We start from the raw sequence: 12,225 nt of genomic DNA, 5'->3' as shown, positions 1-12,225 counted from the left end.
TACCCAGGAGGTCATGTCGACGGGCGGGGTAATGAACAATACTTCGAACCTCGAGACGTCTCCCTTGTTGCCTCATTAAAAACCTCACCGGGAAAACCCGATTGGTACAAAACCCGGATGAGGAAAAAAGAGTATGACTTAGGTGGCGCCTTCTTTGAGAAGTGGAAGTATTTGAGATGGGCGACATTCCAGTTGTTTTGGAGTAGTTTTCCCTCCATTGTCTCTAACTGGAATGCTCCTTTGTTTGCTACGGCCGTGATTTTGTATGGTCCGTCCCAGTTTGTTTCCAGTTTTCCCTCGTTAGGGTCTTTCGCTGCTTGTGTTTTAGCCTTGAGGATGTAATCTCCGACTTTGAGCGGTCGCACTTTGACCTTCTTATTGTAGTACCTTTCTACTTGTTGCTTTTGGGCTACCATTCTTATGTGCGCCATGTCTCTATGTTCTTCGACTTCATCCAGATCTTGTAGCCTACTTTCGTCGTTGCATGGTCCGCTCTCGTTGGAGTATCTCAAACTAGGCTCTTCGACCTCGACGGGTATAACTGCGTCAGTCCCGTAAACAAGTGAATATGACATCTCACCTATACTGGTTTTTGGTGTGGTGAAGTATGCCCATAATACTTTCGGTAGTAGCTCAGGCCATAGCCCTTTGGCATCTTCAAGCTTCTTTTTCAATATATTCAGTATTACTTTATTGGAAGATTCAGCTTGACCATTACCGGCGAGATGATATGGCGTGGAGAGTATTCGTTTGATGTGCCATTTGTCGAAAAATTGGGTCATTTTCTTTATGATAAACTGAGGTCCGTTGTCGCAGTTGATTTCTTTGGGGATGCCGAAACGACATATTATCTTTTTCCATATGAACGTGATGACCTCTTGCTCACGTATCTGAGTGTATGCAACTGCTTCCACCCATTTAGAAAAGTAATCAGTTAAAACCAAAAGGAAACGTACCTTACCTCGTCTGGCTATGAGGGGTTAGACTATATCCATTCCCCACTTTATGAATGGAGACAGTGAAGTGATGGAATGAAGGAGTTCCCCGGCTTGATGTATCATAGGGGAGTACTTCTGACACTGTTCACATCTCCTGACGTAGTCCGCAACTTCTTTTTTTATGGTGGGACAGTAATATCTGCTGCGGATGAGGCATCAGACGAGGGCATGATTTCCCGTGTGGGCGCCGCAGTGCCCTTCATGCACTTCTTCCAGTACTCGTATTTTTTGGTTTGGCCCAAGGCATTTGGCCAGGGGGCCGCCATTTTGTAGAGATCACCATTTACAAGGCTATATCTGGCGGCCTGTATCCGAAGCTTTTTGGCTTCTTTCTTATCTTGCGGGAGCGCTCCGTCCTGCAAATATGCTACGAAACGGTTGCGCCAGTCCCAAGTCAGGCTTAAAGAATGTACCTCGACGTGGTCTATTGCGGAATGGAGAAGGGTGACCATGTTTTCCTTGTTAATATTTTTGGTGGCTGCTGCTAGCTTGGCGAGGTCGTCTGCTTCGATATTCTGCGCCTTAGGTATTTGGTTGAAGCGGCATTCATCGAATTTTGGCAGCAGTTTGTGAATTTCCAACTGGTACTTTTGTAGTCTATGTTCTTTGATTTGGAAAGACCCGATGACTTGGTTCACCACAAGTTGAGAGTCGCAATGGAGGACGAGTCGTCGGGCGCCATATTTGAGGGCTAATTTCAATCCTGCAATCACAGCTTCATACTCGGCCTCGTTGTTAGTCATCTCGGGGCATCGTATGGACTGGCGAATTACTTCGCCCGTAGGAACTTTGAGGACGAATCCTAGTCCCAATCCCAAGGAATTAAAAGCACCGTCGGTGTAGAGGACCCAGAGGTCGGTATGTGCGGAAGCGCGGAGCGCTTCCTGCTCTACTTCAGGCAATATTTCCGCGCTAAAATCAGCAACGAAATCGGCGAGCACTTGCGACTTAATGGCGGTTCGCGGTTGTATGTTATGTCGTGCTCACTTAGTTCTATGGCCCATTTGGACAATCTACCCGATAACTCGGGTTTGTGGAGGATACCTCTTAGGGGGAAGGTTGTCACCACCTTTATGGGGTGATATTGAAAATATGGTCTAAGCTTTCGTGAAGCTACGACTAACACCAAAGCTAGTTTTTCAAGGTGATGGTACCTTGTTTCGACATCTATTAAGGTTTTGCTGATATAATAAATCGGAGATTGTGTACCTTTGTTTTCGCGGATCAAGACTGTGCTTACCGCTACTTCAAAGACCGCTAGATACATAAGTAGACATTCACCTGGATCTGCCCTAACGAGTAGGGGTGGCGAAGATAGGTATGCTTTCAGTTTTCTCAGGGCGTCGATGCATTCTACATTCCATTGCAGCCCGTGGTCCTTCCTTAGCATGTTGAAGAATTTATTGCATCTATTTGATGATCGTGAAATGAACCTTGACAGGGCGACTATTCGTCCTGTTAATTTCTGCATCTGCCTTTTGTTGGTCAGTACCTCCGATATTTCTTTGATGGCCCTTATCTGGTCCAGGTTGACCTCGATACCCCTTTGTAATACTAGAAAATCGAGAAACTTTCTTGAAGTTACACCGAAGGCGCATTTTTCGGGAGTCAGCTTCATCCCGTATTGCCTTAAGATCTCAAAGGCTTCCTTCAGATGGCCAATGTGATCCTCTTTTCTTGTCGATTTTACTAGCATGTCGTCGATGTACACCGCCATAGTCTTATCGAGTTGTTCTTTGAACGTCTTGAGTCCAAACGGCATTACCTTATAGCATTACGTTCCTCGGTGAGTGATGAAAGTGGCCTTTTCTTGATCCTTTTCAGCCATTAGAATTTGGTTGTAGCCGGAGTAGGCGTCTAAGAAGCTTAGTAGGTAGTGCCCCGCTGTTGCGTCGATGAGTTGATCGATGTGTGGTAACGGAAAGGAATCTTTTGGGCATGCTTTGTTCAGGTTAGTGAAGTCGACACATATCCACCATTTCCCGTTCATCTTTTTGACCATGACCACATTGGCAACCCATTAGGGGTATCACGACTCTCTGATGGAACCATTAGTGAGTAATTTATCAACCTCCTTGCTGACTGCCTTATTGATAGCGACATTGAACTTTCTCCTCATTTGTCGTACCGGCGGGTAAAGAGGATCGACATTCAGCCTGTGTGTGACGATATTCCTTGGGATTCCTGGCATATCTAAGTGGGAGAAGGCAAATAAATCGGCGTTGTTAGTTAAAAACTCACGATATTTACCTGGTTCCAAGAGGTTGTGTTCGACATACGCCTTTTTTGTGCTATCGGTATCGTCCGGTTGGACGGGATCGAGATCTTCTACGGTTGATTTGCAGGCTTCTTCGATGTTTGGGTCTCGGATGTGCTTTACCTGTACGTCGGGTTTGGTTCCCAACATGGCTGATTGTTATGCCTCCGCACTTGCCCATTTTAGTTATTTGGTGTGTGTGCAGTCTTGGGCGATCTGGTAGCATTCCTGGGCGGTATGTGGCTCGCCTTGGATGCTTAGTATCCCCCATGGGGTGGGAAATTTGATTGCTTGATAGAAACTTGACGGGACGGCTCGCATGGCGTGTATCCATGGACGTCATATGGTGGCATTGTAGGCTGTTTCCTGGTTCATGACGTGGAATGTCATTTCCAGGGTAACTCTTCCTGCTAGGACGGGCAGCATTATTTCCCCAAAGGTTCGTTCCACTGCATTATTAAAACCCGTTTGTGTTATGCAATGCAGTATTATTTTATCCTCGAGCCTCATCTGCATGAGAACTCGTGGGTGAACAATACACGCGCCACTTGCTTCATCCACCATTATTCTTTTTACATCAGTATCTGCGATGTGTAAAGTTATAACCAAAGCATCATAGTGAGGGAAAGAAAATCGTCGGTATCCGACTTATCGAAGATGATACTGTCTTCGAGGTCATCATACCGTTCGTGGGCAACCGTCCATTTGAGTTTATGTGTGGTGGTGAATTTCACATGGTTGATTACCGTATCATCACTGCCGCCGATGATCATTTGTATGGTACATGCGATGATAGTGGTTTTGGAGGTCCTTGAGGTTGATCGCGTCCGCAAGCGAAATTGGCTTGTCCTCGGTCGCTCAGCAGTTCTTTCAGTTATCCATGGTTTAACATTCTTACCACTTCTTGTCGCAGAGCGATGCAGTCTTTAATCTTGTGTCCACTTTCCTGGTGCAATTCACACAGGACGTTCGACCTCCTGGTGCTCGGATCCGACTTCATCTTTTGCAGCCACTGCACTTTCGTGCCGAGCTTTTCCAGTGCGTGCACTATTTCTGAAGGAGAAACACAAAAGTTATGAGAAGATAACAGTGGAGGTATACCTCTTTCGTTTCGGGGAGGTGTGGTGTGTCGAAGCGCGGCGTCTGCATGTCGTGGAGGAGGTAGATTGGGTGTACGGATATAGGGCTGGTGCCTTTCTCGGTTGAAACGTGGTAGTTGATCCCTTCGATCGTCGTTGCGGCGATCTCTCCTTGTCTCGGTTTGGACTGATGTTAATCGTTGGAGTGGACCGTTCAGGTCATCCTCGTCTGCCCTCACTTCGGCGCAGTAGGCATTATGGATCTCCTCCCACGTGGTAGGGGGTACTTCATGAGTCTACTTAGTTGCTTTTTGGTTGCTTTTGACCCGTTTATGTTCAACCCATTTTGAAAGGCTGCTACTACCATCCCTTCAGACACGTTCGGCTCATCTTTACCCTGTTGAATCGGGCTAGAAAATCCCGAAGTCCCTCGTCCGTCGTTTGCCTGACGACGAAGATATCATTGACCCTGACCTCTACTTTTTTCGCTCCCGCGTGAGCGGTGATGAACTTGTCTGCCATATCTTCGAACGTTGATATCGATCGCGCTGGTAGTTGGGAATACCATATCAATGCTCCCCTTGTCAGAATTTCGCCGAATATTTTTAGCAGTACAGATGACACCTATTCCTTTGATAAATCGTTACCTTTTACTGCGGTAACGTAATGGATTAAGTGATCCTCTGGGTCTGTGGGGCCATCATATATTTTCTAATATGGTGGCATCTTGAAGGTCTTCGGAATAGAATGGGGAGTTGCCCCTTCATAATATGGCTGCTCGACGGATCGGCCCACATCACATTTTGGCAACAACTTCGGAGCGCCTGGTATTTTATCAACCTTTTTGCTGATGTTCCTTCATCTGGTCACGGAGTGTTTTGTTCTCATTTTTCATCTCTTCCATTTTCTTTAAGATGGCCGTAAGTGCATCGTTGCCTGCATTAGCAACAGTACGGGTATTACATGTTCGTGTAGTGTCTGGCTCTTCGGCAGCAGCTGCGGTTCTTGTGGGTAATGTGTCTTCGATATCTCTATGAACGGGTTTCTCTAGCATGCTACTCAAGGTATTTGTCAACCATTATTATAATAGCCTTTTTACGGCCGGTGGCGCTTCTCCTGCTGCGGATGTTGAGGTTTCCCTCTCGCGCAAGAACGTTAGATCCTCGTGTGGGGGAGGTGAGATCTCTCCCTCAAGTGTAGCACTTGGTGTTGCGTTTTCGTTGCCTTCTCCACTAGCCTCGTTGAGGGAATTCAGGAGGTTGTTCGTGACGCCTACTATTGCCTTTAGCCTTGATTCTCCCTTTCCTGCCATTGTTGGTCTTTATGAAGCTAAAGGGTGGTGATTATTTCTTTCAAGAATCTAGATGAAAACTACGACTTCGGCTATAGAAATCCCCACAGACGGCGCCAAATTGTTTGACTCAAAAGATATCGAAACCTTTTTGAACAAATCAATCAAAAATGAAGGGCTAAATCTTAACTAAGTATAATAATCTCTAGATTGAAAGATGGATAAGGAGAAGACGGATAATAAGACTTCTTTATCAATCTAAATCAGTAAAATCCTTTCAAGAAAACTTCTATTCATAAGTAGAATTATAGCATAAAAAATTCTCCCCTCATACAAAGTTATCGTTCGTTATATATATAGGGAGTGAGTCCCCTCCAAGCTGTAAAAGACAGATTATAAGGAATATTCTTAGTATCCCCTAACGGGCCTATATTATTACAAGGGTCGTATAATCTCTCGTTTGTCTTAAGGTCGTCCTCTGCAGGGCGTCAGGTTATGGGGAACTCGCCGTTTTATTGTACTCATCGATGGTCATGATTGTTCAAATTTGGATCCATACATCAATAAATGTCTACTTCAATTGAAGATTCAGAGTGGGCCTAGCCTAAGTTACGGGTCGGTCGAATCCAATAACTTTGATACATATTCTGTAATTGTTGTGAAAAATTCATTGAATAGATAAAAATTATTAATTTAAAACTCAAAAGCATAAAAATGAAGTTATCAATTTTCATGGCGCTCTTTTCCGAAAATCAGTAACCAAAGTGTTCATTTATTCTGTCACTATTTTTCGCTTTAATAGATTAAACCAAAGTGAATAGCTCGCGCTAATATTTTTAGGAATATTCTTGTTTGACCGAAAATTTAGATCTATATTTAAACAATTAGATTTTCTAATGAGATAAGGTTAATCTTAGCCAATATTAATATTCAAAAGATTATTCAACTAGTGCCATTTCAAGACGTCGTCTGTAGGAACATCGATGAATATGTAACAATAAATAACTTTTAATGGCCCAAATACAATGAATAACATTAATTAGCAAAAAATAATATACAGTGGTATTATTGTAAATAAATGCAAGAGAGATGACGGAAAAGGGATGAAATCGTATGATATTCCCTCTGACAATGATAAATTATTGATGAGCCTTTGAATATTCGGATTCTCCTGTGATCGTGGGAGAAAAGTTAGATGAGGATCTCAAGAAAATATGTCTTTTGTGTGTATGTAATAAAGTAAAAATCTTTAGATAATATCAAAGTGTTGTTCTTTCACAAATAAGTGTCTCATCCCCCCTATAACTATGTCTCTTCTATTTATAAGAGGATATGTGCCACAAAACTCTAATAATACAAATTTTACAAATATTCACTGAAATATTCTCTTTTAAGTCAGATCGCCAAAACTAGCTGTTACTGCTCCGTTAAGGAGGGTACTCATCCGCAACCTCGATCTCTGTTGACTTCTCGACCTAGCCCTTATCTTTCGTCAGATTATTTCAACCTTGAATCCGTCTTGTGTTAAAATCATACTGATGACACATGACAGCCTTCGAAGGCTCTCTTGGTGCTGACATGGCCAAATATAACTAGGATAATTTTTAGCCTATACAATTCTTATGTCATTTTAACATGGGAAGAGACAACAATTTATACAGTGATACGGAAATTTTAATTTATAATTGCCACGGCCCAAATCGATGGGCCGCAACGGGCAGTCGGTACCTTACTCAACCGAGCACCAACGTAACGTATCTTTCTTATTATATCATCATATGTAAGTGGGCCAGAAGGGGCGTCATGAGATCCATTATATACTTAAAATATAGGCCGACAATGTCATACAAGTATCCATATATATGACATCTGTCTACAAGCCTCTAAGAGTATATACTTATCATAAAGGTTGGGACATGGCCCCGCCATACCAAACAATACACGTCAAAATCATACTGACCAAACAAGCAACTCCGGAGCAAATAGAGCGCACCAACATCTGCCGCTAAGCTGATAGCCTACTTGGAGGACTCTCGACCTGTCTATCGGGACCTGCGGGCATGAAACGCAGCGTCCCCAGGTAAAAGGGACGTCAGTACAAATAATGTACCAAGTATGTAAGGAATGAAAATAAGTAAATAATAGACATGAGAGAAACATGGAGTGAAAGACTCGACATATAAGTCTGAATAACTCTGTAAATCATGAAATGCTCACAGTATCATGCATATGAATGTCATGTCGTGCATATGTACATGTGTTCATAATATCATCAAGCCTCTGAGGGTATCCCATCACATTATCTCGGCCACTATGGGCAAAATCATCAACGTATACCAGCTGATCAGGTGGTGGTACGTATCTAACGTCATAACCTTTTCCATATATATATATATATATATATATATATATATATGCGTATATAATGTCATCTGGTCATGGGTCAATGTACATGTATAGATAAATGCAATGCATGAAAAGTAGTACATCAATAAAATCTCTCGGAACGTCATAAGACCATTATGTCTCTGATTAATATCATGAAATAAACTTTATCAACTTACGTATTTTCTAAGACCCATGAACATACGATAGAATAATAAGACATATGGGAATCAGGAACATATGAACCTCTAGTATTTCTATGAATAGTCATTTATGGAAGTTGTGCATTTGCTCGTTTCGTTTATATCGTATGGATCATGCCAAAAAGGAAAGAAGGGATAGTCTTAACATACCTGAGTCGATTCTCTTGACAATCCTTCAACGCACGTCAATTGCGACAACACTTAACAGCGGATCGAAGTAGAGAAAAATCCATATGATATTCTTGAGAAATATTGTACCGTGCTCTCTTAAAATCGCATCTCACGTTGCCGTAGCGTTATAAGGCTTCATATTAGATTATTGAAAATCCAACCGTTACTTTGCATATCTATATATCTCACTTAATAATATAGGAAGGACTCTTAACACTGTAACTTATGGGCCCCACTTTGTATGGTGATTAAGCCAACTAAACTCATTAATTTTGCCACCTTGAATTGTGACTTAAGAGTCACTCATTACCTACTCCCTTGGCTGCCACGTTGAAGCACCTTAAACTTATCCACAATTCTAATTGATTATCCACAAATCTCTTGATTAACTTGTTAATCTCCCATTAACCAATAATTATTTAATTATTCACATAATTAAGAATTATCTCAAGTTACTCAAAATATTACTTACTTTTAATACACTTTATGCACATTACTATCATGGTCATGTGATACCTTGTATGACACTAGTCCATAAATATGGGGTATTATAGCTTGGGCCTTATTTTATCCTCAATTGCCAAACTTCGTCGAAACTCATTTTTTTCGATTTGCTTACCCTCTCACCTTCACGAATTTACTTATCACTTGTTTGAAATAGAGTAATACTTATAATCCCGAAGTAATCTCATTCCCGAACTTACGTCGATTAACTTACGACGAAACTTTAACATACGAAAATGCAGGATGTAACATCTCATTTTCGAGCTTCCATCAATTTATTTATGGCATACTTTCACGTACGAAAATATGGGTGTAACAATAATATAATTAATATCCAAAATTGGTCAAAATGATTTGATAACTAGAAAGTGTCAAATGAATTGAAATTGAATGAAGCGTATGGAATTGACTTATTAGCTGTAAAAACAAGTGCATGTGAAAAGGACCAATGGAATGTGAACACAGAGATTAATTCAACCTTCAGATTTGATTAACTATATAAACTGTGAATGATAATTATTAAATTAAATTAATGGGTTAAAACATATAAACATCACTTTCACGTGTCGTCACAGTCATTGATATCTACTTAACTTCAAGATTATTTCACGTGATAAAATTTCGTTTGCTTTACATACTCTCTAATCCTTTAACCTTTCCCCTATTTTCTCACATTATCGATTAATTATGCTGTAAAACAATTTAAACAAGATATTAAAATTGAATATGTAAAGATTAATTCTTTATATGCAATAATGCAACCAAAGGTATAGTAGTTAGATTTATGCTGCATTAATGAGTTATTTGCATTTTGCTTGTCATTAGAAGAAGAAAAAAAGGGGGTGGGGGGTTGGGGGTGGGGGGAGGGGGTTGGGGGTATATGTATTTTACTTTCTTAATGTATGCACTATAAACAAATTATTGAAACCTCAACCTCCAACTAACAATTTTTAGATAACCTTTTTCATCGAAATGAAACGTTTTTTATTCACGCATTAGCAAAACAAAAGAATCGTAAATTTCTCTTGAATGATAAACTGTTGCTGTAAAGAATAATACGATCAAAATATAAATGTTGTGAGTTTTTGACACACACATATATAAATTTTGATCCTGAAATACTAAATTTCTATTAAACTCGCGAATCTCTGATTACATCTGACACCTATTGAGAATGGGAGCTAGTGGGTCAAAGAATTAATTTTATCCAGAATTTATAGAGGCTTTTAATGTCATTATTCATTACTCCCACCCGTCGATAATAACTTGCCACATATAAACCAACCATTTCTTAAGTAGACTTGTCTAACTTTTCTGTAACGACTCGATTGGTCGTTTTGGTTTCTAGATTCCCATTCTCTTAATTAAAACTTTTCGTGTGTGCTTTTACTGTTTATGACCTGCGGGGATGATTGGTTTAGGTTTGGAAGGGTTCGGATTGAAATCGGAATACTTAGTTCCTTAATAGTGGCCTATAAATGTTAAATTTGACTTGAGTCAACGTTTTCAGTAAACGACATCGGAACCGGGATTTGACGGTCCCAATGGGTTCATATGATGATTTTGGACTTGGAGGTGTGTTCGGATCGGGTCTCGGATGATCCAAGAGCGTTTCGGAGCTTAATGTTGAAAGTCAGCGCATTGAAGGTTTTCAATAAGTTCATATGATGATTTTGGACTTGGGCGTGTGTTTGGATCGAGTTTCGGATGACCCGGGAGCGTTTCGGAGCTTAATATTAAAAATTAGCGCATCATTGTTGTGTGCTACTTATGTGGGGATCTACATATGCACGAGGTGACGAGCGTCCATACGTAGCTATATTTCATGAGATATCCGGGTAGAATTAGATTCACATCAAGCTTTTAATTGTATTGTTTATGCCTATCATGTATATTAATTGTCTTGATTAGAGCTGAGACTGGGGATTTAAATTGGAATTATCGACTTAGTTTCTTATTTCAGAAAACTACGGGGATATTTGAAAACTATAAAAATTCATGTCTTCGCGTCTCGCAGTAAAATTTCTCTACTCTAATGGGATCGGGCCGTTCGCCTCAGCATGATGGTAACACTACTCTTATGGGATCGGGCCATTCGCTTCGCAGTATGATGGTAATACTATTATTATGGGATCGGGTCGTTCGCCTCGGCAGTACTCAGTACCAATATTCTTATGGAATCGGGTCGTTCGCCTCGACAAGTTCGTGCTTAATAATCGAAATGGGTTCTGGTTTGGGTATAATTGTGTTAGCGCCTTCACAACCGGTTATGTTATGTTGGTAATTTGACATAGACTCCTGAGTTGATTTAGTGCAGTTGCTCTTTGCTTCGATGATACTTGTTGTACACTCACCATGTCTACTTTATGCAATTATATTATTATTATGTGACCTCTAGTAATTGTCAAATGGACCCCTCATCACTACTTCTTCGAGGTTAGACTAGATACTTACTGGGTACATATTATTTTCCGTACTCACGCTACACTTCTGAACTAATGTGCAGGTACTAAAACAGGTACTATTAGTGGTCACGGGGGCACGTAGACGATCGTACCGGAGACTTAGTGGTGAGCTGCCTGCTTTGCTATGATTTGCAGCACCAGAGTCTCCCTCTACCTTATTTACTATTCTGTCTATTACTTTCAGACACTAGTTGTAGTAGTTTTGTATATTCCCTAGATTGCTCATGCACTTGTAACGCCAGATTTTGGGGAATTTTTAGCATTTATGTACTACTGTATTTATCATTTCTTTTACCACTATGGATGTTCTTATTATGATGGTACTTTGTTTAAAAGAGATGTTATGGTGGCATGAAATTTAGTTTAAATTGTCCTTTAAAAAGGTAAATTTCTATTTTAAAAATGTTTAAAAGGGGTAAATAAATAGAAGTCTCACTTGTGAGCTTGCCTATCGTCGGCGTTAGGCGCATTCGCGACCTATTACAGAATTGAGTCGTAACAACTTGGTATCAGAGCCAGGTTAGCATACGTCTCATCAGTCATGAGCAGGCTTGGTAGAGTTTTGCGGATAGGTGTGGAGACGTCCGTACATATCTTCGAGAGGCCATAGGGCGTTAGAAAACTTCTCTTTCTTCATCTCCTATCGTGCAGTTGATATTATACTAAGTATCATTCTATTGATCTCTCACAAATGCTGAGAACGCACATGGCAGATGTACTAGGAGGTCGAGGGGCTGCTCCCCCCATTGCTAGAGACCGAGGCAGAGGTCGGGGGAGATCTCCAGCTACAGTCAGAGGACGAAGGCTCCCTAGGGTTGCTCCTATTGCACTACCAGTAGATCCAGTGGAGGATCCTATTGGTGAGGAGCAGG

Source organism: Nicotiana sylvestris, chromosome 10 (assembly GCF_000393655.2).
Source record: "Nicotiana sylvestris chromosome 10, ASM39365v2, whole genome shotgun sequence".
Classification (NCBI taxonomy): Eukaryota; Viridiplantae; Streptophyta; class Magnoliopsida; order Solanales; family Solanaceae; genus Nicotiana; species Nicotiana sylvestris.
The sequence above is the reverse complement of the archived record's forward strand: the minus strand, read 5'-3'. Positions refer to the sequence as shown.